Source organism: Papio anubis, chromosome 9 (assembly GCF_008728515.1).
Source record: "Papio anubis isolate 15944 chromosome 9, Panubis1.0, whole genome shotgun sequence".
Classification (NCBI taxonomy): domain Eukaryota; kingdom Metazoa; phylum Chordata; class Mammalia; order Primates; family Cercopithecidae; genus Papio; species Papio anubis.
This window is the reverse complement of record NC_044984.1, coordinates 65,520,573-65,532,555: the sequence shown is the minus strand read 5'-3', so window position 1 is coordinate 65,532,555 and position 11,983 is coordinate 65,520,573. Positions and strand designations below refer to the sequence as shown.

Genomic DNA, 11,983 nt, shown 5'->3' with positions numbered 1-11,983 from the left:
TAATGTCTGTTTGCCCAGTATGGCCCCAGTTTCCTTCTGTTGTCCCACTGTAATCATTGTGGCTTTCTTCATTTTCAACAGTGTCCTAGTTTAGATACTACATTTTATGGATACCTGAGCTTTAATCTACTTAGTTCTCCTTCCTCTAATATATTAGAGATAAGCAGGCATTACATGATTTGGTGAGCACCTGGTGTTAATGAGGCCACAGCTCCAGGTCTCTACAGGTCAACTAGTTGTATGCATATATAAGTAGGCTAACAGAAGAAAGTGTAAAGTTTGTGGTGGATAGAGAAATTGGACTCAGAGAGGGTTCATATCTGAGTTAGAACATCTCTGTGTGTGTGTGTGTGTATCTGTGTGTGTGTGTATGTATTGTTTTCTTTGAACATTAACAAACTAAATATAAATTTGGGATTTATCACCCTATTTAAAATTTATTTTCTCCTGTAATTTATATAAAGGCAGTTTTTGGATTTTAGTAAGAAAATCTACCTTTACATTTTTAAATAATTCATTTTTAATTTTTATGGATACATTATAGTTATACATGTTTTGAAACATATGTGACACTTTGATACAAGCATACAGTGTATAATCATCACATATGGGTAGTTGGGATACCCATCACCTCAAACACTTATCATTACTTTGTGTTGGGAACATTCCAATTCTACCCTTCTAGCTATTTTGAAATATACAATAAACTATTGTCAGCTATAGTCGCCCTACTGTGCTACCAAACACTAGATCATATTCCTTCTTTCTAACTGTGTTTTTGTACCCATTAAGCAACTTCTTTTTATCCCTTCCTCTGCACTATTCTTCCCAGCCTATTTTTTGGCTCCCACATATGAGTGAGAACATTCGCTATTTGCCTTTGTATCCTTGGCTTATTTCACTTAACGTAATGTCTTCCAGTTCCATTAATGTTGTTGCAAATGACTGTATTTCATTCTTTTTGTGGTGAAATGATATTCCATTGTGTATATATACACCACATTTTCTTCATCTGTTAATGAGCACTTAAGTTGATTCCATATCTTGGCTATTGTGAATAGTGCTACAACCTTTGTATTTTTTATGTAGCTCTTTTAGCGGATAAGAAGAGCACTATTTGGGACCTAATGAATATCACACTCATAATTCATTACCAAATGAGAAAAAGATTCAGATAAGTAATAATACAGTAGTGCTAAAAATTTTGAGGAGTTTAGAAACATACTGTGTGCTCTTTCGGCACAAAAGGTCATATGCCTTATTTATCCAACAATTAGTGCAGTGCTTGGTGCATAAATACAATTGAGTAGAAATTGAAGCAGACTTTGCCAGTTTATAGAACTGAAATTTGGTTACTGCATTCTGGTTTAAGTATTTCCTATGTCTGCTACATTGTGGTGTTAACAATCTGTTAATGGTTGGATGCATACTATTAAGGGAATGCTTTGTCCTTAGCTCACCATCAGTAGGAATGCACTATGAGTTTTTTCTAGAGAAGTAAAGAATTCGAGCTCAGCCACCCATTTTCTCTTACTCATTTCCTTTTTTAACCACTTAAATACATTTCAGACTAAAAACAGCCAGACTCTGTGTTCTTGAAAAGGATTCCGTATAAGAACTAGTTGACCTGTAGAGGCCTGGAACTGTGGCCTTGTTAACACCAGGTGCTCACCAAATCATTTAATGCCTGCATATCTCAGATTATCTTGTGCAGCTTTTTTGCTTCCTTTTCTGGCCTAAAGTTGAGTCAATCAAGAGTATAGGAAATTGGAATTCAACTTAGGCTACTGTTTAACTAGCTGAGTGTCATTCACCCACAGTCATCCATTTGTCTCCTGTGTGTTCCTCCAGGTGCTGGGACTTCCTGGAGAAGGGTATCCAGCAGACACACATACATCCACACACAGGCCAGCTTATGCTTGTCATGTTAACCCACATTAAGTAAGCTGCTCCCTTTACCTTCTTTTCTTCAACTTATTTTATGAAACTTTTTCCTGATCACACTATCTTCAGGAGAATCAGGCTTTGGACATAATGGCACATGCCCTGATATTCAGTACTCTGCGATCCAGTGGCTTTCTTTTATATACTTTTTCTCCAAATGTGTATTTAATGGAACTGTAAACTTTAAATACAAGGGCTATATATGTATGCTTCATTTTTTGTAAAGATGCCCCATATTTTGAATTCTTTCAGGTAAAGGACTATATATTTAATGTGTAGCTCTGAGTCTGCCTGGATTTAAATCCCAGCACTGTCTCTTAGCAGCTTTGTGACCTTGGACAGATGATGGAACTTCTCTGTACCTTATGTTACTTATCTGCATTGTGGGGTCAATAATCCATCTTCTGGGTTTTAATTTTTTTTTAAGAGCTTTATTGAAATATAATTCACATGGTATAAAATTCACCCAGAGTGTTAAACTCAGTGTTTTCTTGTGTATTTACAGATTTGTGCAACCAACCCCACAATCTAATTTTAGACCATTTTCATAATCCCCCAAAGAAACCCTGAACCCATCAGCAATCACTCCCCATCCCTGCTTACAGTTTTTTATGAGGATTAAATGAATTGACACATGGAAAGCACTCACAATATTGTCTGGCACCTAGCAAGTGTTCTCTATTATTATTGTTGATATTATTATTATCAATACCATTACTATTATCTTTGTACCCTCAGCCAACATAGCATCTGATGCTCACTAGGTCCTTGCTGAATAAATGAGGAAATAAAAGATGAAACTACATCTTCAGCATTTGAGGTAATAGTGAGAGAAATGCCCAACATTATGAATACTGTAGACATGATCCAAGTCACAGTAGGATCTGTGTTAGAGCACAGTATCTTACTGAAGAAAAATACATTAATACGGGCTTTTTTAAAAAAAATTTATTATTATTATTATACTTTAAGTTCTAGGGTACATGTGCATAACGTGCAGGTTTGTTACATATGTATACTTGTGCCATGTTGGTGTGCTGCACCCATCAACTCGTCAGCACCCATCAACTCATCATTTACGTCAGGTATAACTCCCAATGCAATCCCTCCCTCCCCTCCCCATGATAGGCCCCGTGTGTGATGTTCCCCTTCCTGAGTCCAAGCACCACTGGTTCAGTTCCCACCTAAGGAGGAGAGAACATGTGTTTGGTTTTCTGTTCTTGTGATAGTTTGCTAAGAATGATGGATTCCAGCTGCATCCATGTCCCTTGCCAGCGCCGACACAAACTCATCCTTTTATGGCTGCATAGCATCTCCATGGTGTATATGTGCCACATTTTCTTAATCCAATCTGTCACTGATGGACATTTGGGTTGATTCCAAGTCTTTGCTATTGTAACATGGGCTTTTATCGCAATGGCTCGGCATGATGGTGTCATATAATAACCAAGGAAAGTTAGTCCTAAATCTTGAATACCAGTAGGTAAACTTGTGACCAAGGGAAAGCCCCAGATGTTGCTTCTCTGTGTAGTTACCTACAAAATGAAACTGTATTCAACGAATGACTTCTAATTTCATTCCCTTTTCTAACATCCAGATTGCTCACCAATAAATGTCATGAGAATTGTATATCATATTTGCATATTGCATTCATTTATGATTTTATTTGTTACAGTTCCCAGAGTGTATCATGTTCCCAAAGAGAACAGAAGTGTGGATTATCTCCATTCTTAATTCTTCCAATGATTTGCCTCTGCCTATAAGATGAAGACCAAACTCCTTGGCTAAGCATCCAACACTCTTCTGGGTCTCTTTGCTTGGGGAGTATCTATTGTCAGTTATCTTGGAAGCCGAACAACTGATGTTACATTGGGGGAATATCAGCAGTTTTGGGGGACTGTTTTTTTAAGATGTTCTTCCCTGCCCTGAAAAAGTTAGGCAATTATCTTCTGAAATTTCTTTTTTTTTTTTAATTTTTTTTCTTTATTATTATTATTATTATTATTATTATTATTATTATTATTCTTGTTCTAGGGTACATGTGCATAACGCAGGTTTGTTACATATGTATACTTGTGTTATGTTAAGCGTGTTGCACTCCATCAACTCTCATCAGCACCCATCAACTCGGCTATTTACATCAGGTGTATAACTCCAATGCACCCCTCCTCTCTCCCCATGATAGGCCCCGTGTGTGATGTTCCCTTCCTGAGTCCAAGTGATCTCATTGTCAGTTCCCATCTATGAGTGAGAACATGTTTGGTTTTCTGTTCTTGCAATAGTTTGCTGAGAATGATGGTTTCTGAAGGCTGCATCCATGTCCCTACAAAGGACACAAACTCATCCTTTTTATGGCTTTCGCATAGTATTCTTATGGTGTATATGTGCCACATTTTCTTAATCCAGTCTGTCACTGATGGACATTTGCTGATTCCAAGTCTTTGCTATTAGACAAAATGCAATAAACATACATGCATGTGTCTTTATAGCAGCATGATTTAAATCCTTTTTGGGTATATACCCAGTAATGGGATGGCTGGGTCATATGGTACATCTAGTTCTAGATCCTTGAGGAATCGCCATACTGTTTTCCCCATAATGGTTGAACTAGTTTACAATCCCACCAACAGTGTAAAAGTGTTCCTATTTCCACATCCTCTCCAGCACCTGTTGTTTCTGACTTTTAATGACGCCATTCTAACTGGAGTGAGATGGTATCTCATTGTGGTTTTGATTTGCATTTCTCTGATGGCCAGTGATGATGAGCATTTTTTCATGTGTCTGTTGGCTGTATGAATGTTCTCTTTGAGAAAATGTCTGTTCATATCCTTTGCCCACTTTTTGATGGGGTTGTTTGTTTTTTCTTGAAATTGTTTGAGTTCTTTGTAGGTTCTGGATATTAGCCCTTTGTCAGATGAGAGTAGATTGCAAAATTTTCTCCCATTCTGTAGGTTGCCTGTTCACTCTGATGGTAGTTTCTTTGCTGTGCAGTAGCTCTTTAGTTTAATGAGATCCCATTTGTCAATTTTGGCTTTTGCTGCCGCTGCTTTTGGTGTTTTAGACATGAAGTCCTGCCCATGCCTATGTCCTGACGGTACTACTCTAGGTTTTCTTCTAGGTTTTATGGTACTAGGGTCTAACATTTTAAGTCTCTAATCCATCTTGAATTAATTTTCGTATATGAGTAAGGAAGCATCCAGTTTCAGCTTTCTACTTACGGCTAGCCAATTTTCCCAGCACCATTCATTAAATAGGGAATCCTTTCCCCATTTCAATTTGAATAAAGAGAAGGAAGGATTGAACATACTTGGAGGTGATTTACTTCAGGTATATATTGTAGGTTCTTTTGCTGACATATTTTAGATTTAGGCACTCTAAGGGGTTTGTCTATTTATTCCTACAGTAATCCACCCTTATTTATGGTTTCATTTTCTATGGTTTCAGTTTCTTGTGGTCAGTCATGGTCTGAAAATATTTAGTGGAAAATTACAAATATAAACAATTGATAAGTTTTAACTTGTGTGTAGTTCTAAGTAGAGCGATGAAATCTTGTGCCGTCCTGCTGAAACCCCTCAGACATGAATCATTCCTTCGTCCAGTGATTCCATGTAGATGCTGTCTGCCTAGTGGTCATCAACATTGTCTGCTACTGCTACTGATGTCCAACTATTAGCATCATCATGGCTCAATGACCCAGGGTCATTAGAAGCAAATAAGCCTTCCTTGCAGGTTTCTTCAGAAGGTCAGTAGTAGCCTAATGCTACAACACAATACCTGTATCATTCACTTCACTTCATTATCACAAGAAGGGTGAACACACTACAATAAGGTATTTTGAGAGAGAGAGACCACATTCACATAAGTTTTATTATAGCATATTGTTATTAATAAAATTGTTGTACTTTATTAATAGCTGTTAATCTTTTACTGTGTCTAATGTATAAATTGAACTGTATACATATATAAAGTTTATATATATGAAACATATATATGTAAAAAATATAAACATACATTTTTAATTTCAGTAGTTTTTGGGATACTGGTGGTTTTTGGTTACATGGATGAATTGGGATACTGGTCGTTTTTGGTTACATGGATGAATTGTATAAAGGTGAAGTCTGAGTTTTAGTGCATGTATCACCTGAGTAGTGTACCTTGTAAATAATATGTAGTTTTCTTTATCCCTCACTCCCCTATTGTTCTCCCCCATCCTGAGTCTCCAAAGCCCATCATACCACTCTACATGTCTTTGTGTACTCATAGCTTCGCTCCCACTTGCAAGTGAGGACATATGGAATTTGGCTTAATTTGAGTTTAATTAGATCCTATATATTTACTTTTGTTTTTGCTGCATTTACTTTTGGGACCTTAGTCATAAATTGTTTGCCTAGGCCTGATTAAAGAAAAAAAAAAGAAACTTCAACCAAATTAAATTTAAAGGAGTTTAATTGGGCAATGAATGATTCACAAACTAGGCAGCCCCAAGAATCACAGCAGATTCACAGAAACTCCAGTGCCACTACGTAGTGGAAGATTTATAGACAAATAAAAGGGAAATGATGTACAAAAATTAGCAATGAGGTAGAGAATGGCTGGATTGGTTACAGCCTGGTGTTTGCCTTATTTCAACACAATTTGAACACTCAGCAGTGAATGAATGGTTGAAGTACGGCCACTAGGATTGGCCAATACTCAGCTGTTGTTACAGGCACATACTCCTAAGTTAGGTTTTCAATCTTGTCTACCTATTAAGCTAGGTTGCATTCATCTGCAAGGACTCAAATATAGAAGTACAGTGTCCTTCTCAGGCCATATTTAGTTCTGTTTAACAATTCCCCTTTTTTGGTCATTTTCTCAGTTTTGAGAGATTCACAAAAACTTCAGTTATTGATGTCACTATCACTTATTTGGTCTTGAAACCCACTGGGAAATAGTAGAACAGTGAGTTTTGCAAAAGGTAGGAACAAGGGCTGAGTAGAGGGTAACATTTTTGCCAGAATGTTCTATTTACAGGAGAAAAACAAAACCAAGTCTGTTCTGGGATCTACATGTTTCCTTAAAGTCTTAGTTTGATTACATCACATTTAGCCTGAGTAACTATTTTAGTTCAGTTTGGCCTGTTGGGTCCTAGTGCATGAGCTTAGTTCAAAACAATGACCTCCTATAATTTTGTTTTAAAAGTTCCTCTTTTTTGGTTGGGGTCTCACTTAGGTGAAAGTGTGACCAAAATTTAGGGCCTTAGCACCACTCTCTGTTGCCATCATTTTGAGTTTCCAGTCTCAGCATATCATTCATAGGTTATGGTGCCCTCATGGCCACATATTTCTTTCAGCTCTTGTCATTCCAGTTGAAGAGAGACCATTTGACATTTTACAGATGGCTGCTTGCAAACATTTAAAACCTTTGAGAGAATATAGCACACCAGGGAGACTATTACTAGACTATTGGGTTTGAAGTGTGCTCCTTAGCCAGAGTCCCCATAAAGCAAACCACCTAAAGTTAAATAGATTAAAGAATGAGCTGGATGAAGAGTCTACTTGCTTGACTAAGTGGTCTTTTCATTAATCCCCCACAACTGAATTTTTATAATCTACATTTGACGTATTTCTCCATAAGCCACAAGTGCCAGCAACTGCACAAGTATTTTTCTTTTTAGCCAACTCTATTATTAGCATAACTTTCACAAGATAATTTAAAGTCCATTGTGTAATGATAGCCTTTACAGTAGAATCTGCTATAGAGTCTATTGTGAGTGATGCATTTCTAATTATTACCTCTTTTATTTTAAAGCATGGAAAAAGGACCTAATAAATGGTGTCCTTCTAGAAGAGTAAAGGGCTCCTTTCGATGTTCTCTTTAACCTATGATGTAGGTTAAGAGGAGTTTTGACTGATTATGGGGCAATGTATATACCACTAAAGTTTCCCACCTACCTGGGGCCTTCATCTTTTATCTATCAAAGTATAAGGTTATTTATGTATAAGGCTGGCTGAAAAATCCTTCACGAATAAAAATATACCCTATAAGTGCACAGAATAGACCCCCTTTTCATTTCTATTATTCACAGAGGCATAAATAAGGAAAAATATTCGAAGATAAGAGTCTCATGATAGTAGAAGTCTTGATTCATGACCTTGGGAACAGCTGTTCACATCAAGTATTCCATCTTCTTCTGGGTGGAAACTTTCCTGGTTCGTTTTACCTTAAGGGTTCCACTGGGTGTACAATTCCAAGAGTGTGGAGGGGCCCTTCTCAGCTGTTTGCTTATGAATCCAAAGTACAGGTTCCAAAGTTTTGTTGCAGTGTGGATGGCAAGGACAGTCTTTCTCTGATGTTCTCAGAATATTCAATCTTCAGGTTCTAGATTGTGAAGGAGTTGATTGTCCTCAGTGAACCATAAAAAGCTTTATTTACCTGGTGAAAATATACTGTGACATAATGATTAACTGTTATTTAAAAAACATGCATTGAAATATCTTTATAAATGTTTAAATGACCCATCAGATAGCCAAATATACCTGAAGGTTTGATTGTGTTCCCAGGAATATGGAACCAAACATTGGTTTTAAACTATTTTCACAATTTTTAAGTCACCATATCAACATATTCAATTTAGATCATTTAATTTTTTTTTCCATGATGAATTGTGGAATGCAGAACCTTTAATAACACAAGTTTTAAGGACTCAGGAAGGACAAGGAGGGTGCCCTGGTTCTCCATGGGTACATACTTAATGCTGGACTTATGTCCTCTTGAATACCAGTTGTTTCTCCAATTTAGGTGCATAGCGCTGATAACTAGTGGGTCATTATAGGTAAGTTGACTTAGACCATGGAGTTCAAATTGTATATGTAAACAATTTCAGTATAGGCTAGTTTAAAATGAAAATCTGGCAAAGTATTTTCTTGATATTTAATTAATTTTTTTGTTCTACTTGGGTTAACAGTTTTATACAAGGAAATTTGGTTATTTCTATAGTGTACAATAACTTAACATAATAACTATAATCATGACTGATAGCATATACTCAGACATATTATGATTTTAGAAATCCCATACAATTTTAGAACATATATTAATATCATTCACTAAAATATAGCCTGAAGACTAAACATTATTTTTATTTTGACAATATTTCCCATGTAACTTAACATGTTAAATAATGCTGTTTACCTCCCTTTTGGATGCTTACCTGTCTTTTGGATGCCCTCTGTAGCATTCCAAAGTTAAAGGGTCAAAAAAGACCATTTTGAAGCTGAAATTGGATTTTGGGGAGCCTATTAAATATGTTAAAGATTTAAAACACTTGATATTATGAACTAGAATTCCATGTCACCATAAGTCATTCATTTAGTCAAAATGATGAGTCAGAAATGTTTAAAAAGGCAAAAACCTTTACTCGTTGATAAAAGGAAGACTTAGCTTTCCAAACCATCTGTCTTTTGTCTTTCCATCATTTTTTCCCTTTTGTAGTATATTTAAAAGGCAAACAAAATCTTTCATTATCTTATCTACATGAAAATCTTGTTAAAGAGAGAAAGCCAAATTTCACCCTTGCATTAGCAGACTATTAATGTCAATCCCAATTTTTAATAAAACCTCATAGACAAATCTACCCAATATTAATCAGTTTGATCATATGGCAAGATTTTTATAAACCTTTTATAACCCTTTATAAATTTTTGTTAAAGAGCAGATTAGTGCTTTAAGAAAGCTCTGTTGTGCTTTTATTTTGATGTTCAATTTACAGTAAAACCAAATAATACCCTTCTAAATTTAGTCAATATTTTCACACATAGAATTTCTTTTACAAGGTTAATTTTTACAAACCTTCCACATCTTGTTTTAACCTTCAGCTTTATTTAATTTAACACAATCATTTAACCCTTTAAACTAGGCAAAAATGTACATTCTCATGCCTTCTTATAATCTCTTACAAAAAACACATTTCATTCTCCTCACACATCTTGCATGCAAACCTATTTTTTCAGTAGTCCCAATTACATGTTATAATGATAATGCTTAGTAACTTTCACTCTTGGTGCATAAATGTTCTTTTATAAATCCTTTTATAAATGGGCTTACGTTGACCATCTATGATGTGTTTGAACTTTCTGACTTGTCCTAAACATCTCTCTTTTAAACAACCAGTCATTTTCCTTTAGCCTTAGGACAAGAATTTACCATACAAGATCCTTCCTTATATACAATCTCTTTTCTTTTATGCCTTCTTTGCATAGCTAAGAGGCATGGTTAATTTCACATGTTCCCAGGGCTTATTTAGAATTTAATGCCTCCAAAATAAATTGAACAATTTTCAAAAGTCAAAGAAACAGTTTAATACCTTAAAGCATTTAGCAAGCTTAACATCTGACCTGCATAATTTAAACCAAATATTTACACTTTTGAAGACATTTTAATTTTACCAATAATCTTTTAAACCGTATTTCCCAAAGATTACTAAAGTTACATGAACTAAATAAAAGTCATTATACTTTTTACATTTCTGACAAAATATTTGACTTAAGCACTTATTATTATTAAACCAATTAGTTAAAACTCTTTCACATATAAACATTACATACACAATACATATATAAATTTACCTAGACAGAAGAAGATTACTACAGTAGTTGTAAAATTTTTCATTTGCCAGTTTTTAATTTTCTTAATTGGATTATTGGCTTTTGGATGGAGTCCTTGGAAAAACAGCTCCAGGAAAGGGTCTCTGGTGCCTCCTGTTTTTTCCAAGGAGTCTCAGGTTGTTCGAGCCTGAATATCCACTTTTAATTAAGCTGACTTTTAACCATAGCTCTCTTTAATAAAGTCCTTTTAAACATTCTTATTACTTGACTTTACCCAGGCCAAATGGTCAACATTTCTGGATTTTCAGCTTTATTGAAAGTAACCTCACAGGTGCTTTGAGACAGGAAAATTCAAGACAGTTTGTGGAGAGGAACATAATTTTAAAATGGCAAAGGTCATGAAATACCAATTAGAAAGACTCATCCCCTAAGCTAGGGATTGAAACCCAAACCCAGGCCACCATTGTGAAAAGAGAAAGCACCACCACATGGTTACAAGGTCAAGCTCTCAAGGACATAACTGACCAGTTTGTTAGGCTGTCTTGAACAGCAGGCATATGTGGTTTTAGGCACACATTTTATCTCAAGGTACCCACCCCTCTTTGTGACAGAACAATATAGAAAGCCACACAAAGCACACCAGATTCACTATAGCTTAAGACCAGACTCAGTTTTGTTTTTTTTTTTTTTTTTTTGTATTAATCCAAACTGTACAGAACAGATAAACAGTGATTTTTATCGTTCATTTAACTGGTTTGCACAGAGAGAGAGATATGGAGGCCAGAAGTCTGACTGGTAAGAAATTATTACCCTTTTGCCAGCATGCCAGGCTTCTGGGTTTTACTTCCCTGAGCAGCCCTAGTGACCTGACTTGCTGCACCATCCCCTGGGGGACCAAGCCATATCATAAAACAAAATTATCTTTTTTCATTCTGGCCAGAGAAAAATTCATGTGACAAGACACAGACATTTGCCACTCTGCTTAGCACCCAATATCAAATGGCAAGGCTTAAATTTACCCTCAGATGGGCCCTGCCATCTTTAATCCAACCTCTGTCTAGGAGTTTCAACATGTGGTCTCTAGGCAATATGGTTGCCCTGAGTAATGAAAAAAAAAGATAGAAAAAAAAAGCACTACCTGTTGCAGGGTGGGGAAGTGAAGACCTCAGGGAGGCCAGAGAAAGATCCACCCATTGCAGCAACACTGAAAAGTTCAAGTGGCTCCTTGCTGGTTGTGATGGGATCTTTTCCAGCAGTACCATCAGCTCTCAAGTTTCCCCTTTTAGGAAGGAAAGAGCTCCCCATGTCCAGTGATCCTGTACGTGCCTAATCCTGTAACCCTTATCCATCAGCAAAGAGTGTAAGGCATATTAATCCAAAGAGAATAACAATTAACATCCCATAGGGCCAAACCTGTTCTTAGCCAAAAGGGACTTTATCGAGAGCCCTCATTT

The 11,983-nt window shown here is 36.2% G+C and overlaps 1 long non-coding RNA gene across 1 annotated transcript; it reads right to left on the bottom strand.

Annotated features, from left to right (window-relative positions):
* Positions 1 to 7,866: 7,866 nt before the first annotated feature.
* On the bottom strand, positions 7,867 to 11,072 carry LOC108581021. The gene is made up of 3 exons (XR_001892768.3): positions 11,055 to 11,072; positions 9,137 to 9,199; positions 7,867 to 8,372 (listed from the first exon to the last, which is right to left on the bottom strand). It is a non-coding gene; the product is annotated as an uncharacterized LOC108581021 (long non-coding RNA).
* Between the last annotated feature and the right edge of the window lie 911 nt (positions 11,073 to 11,983).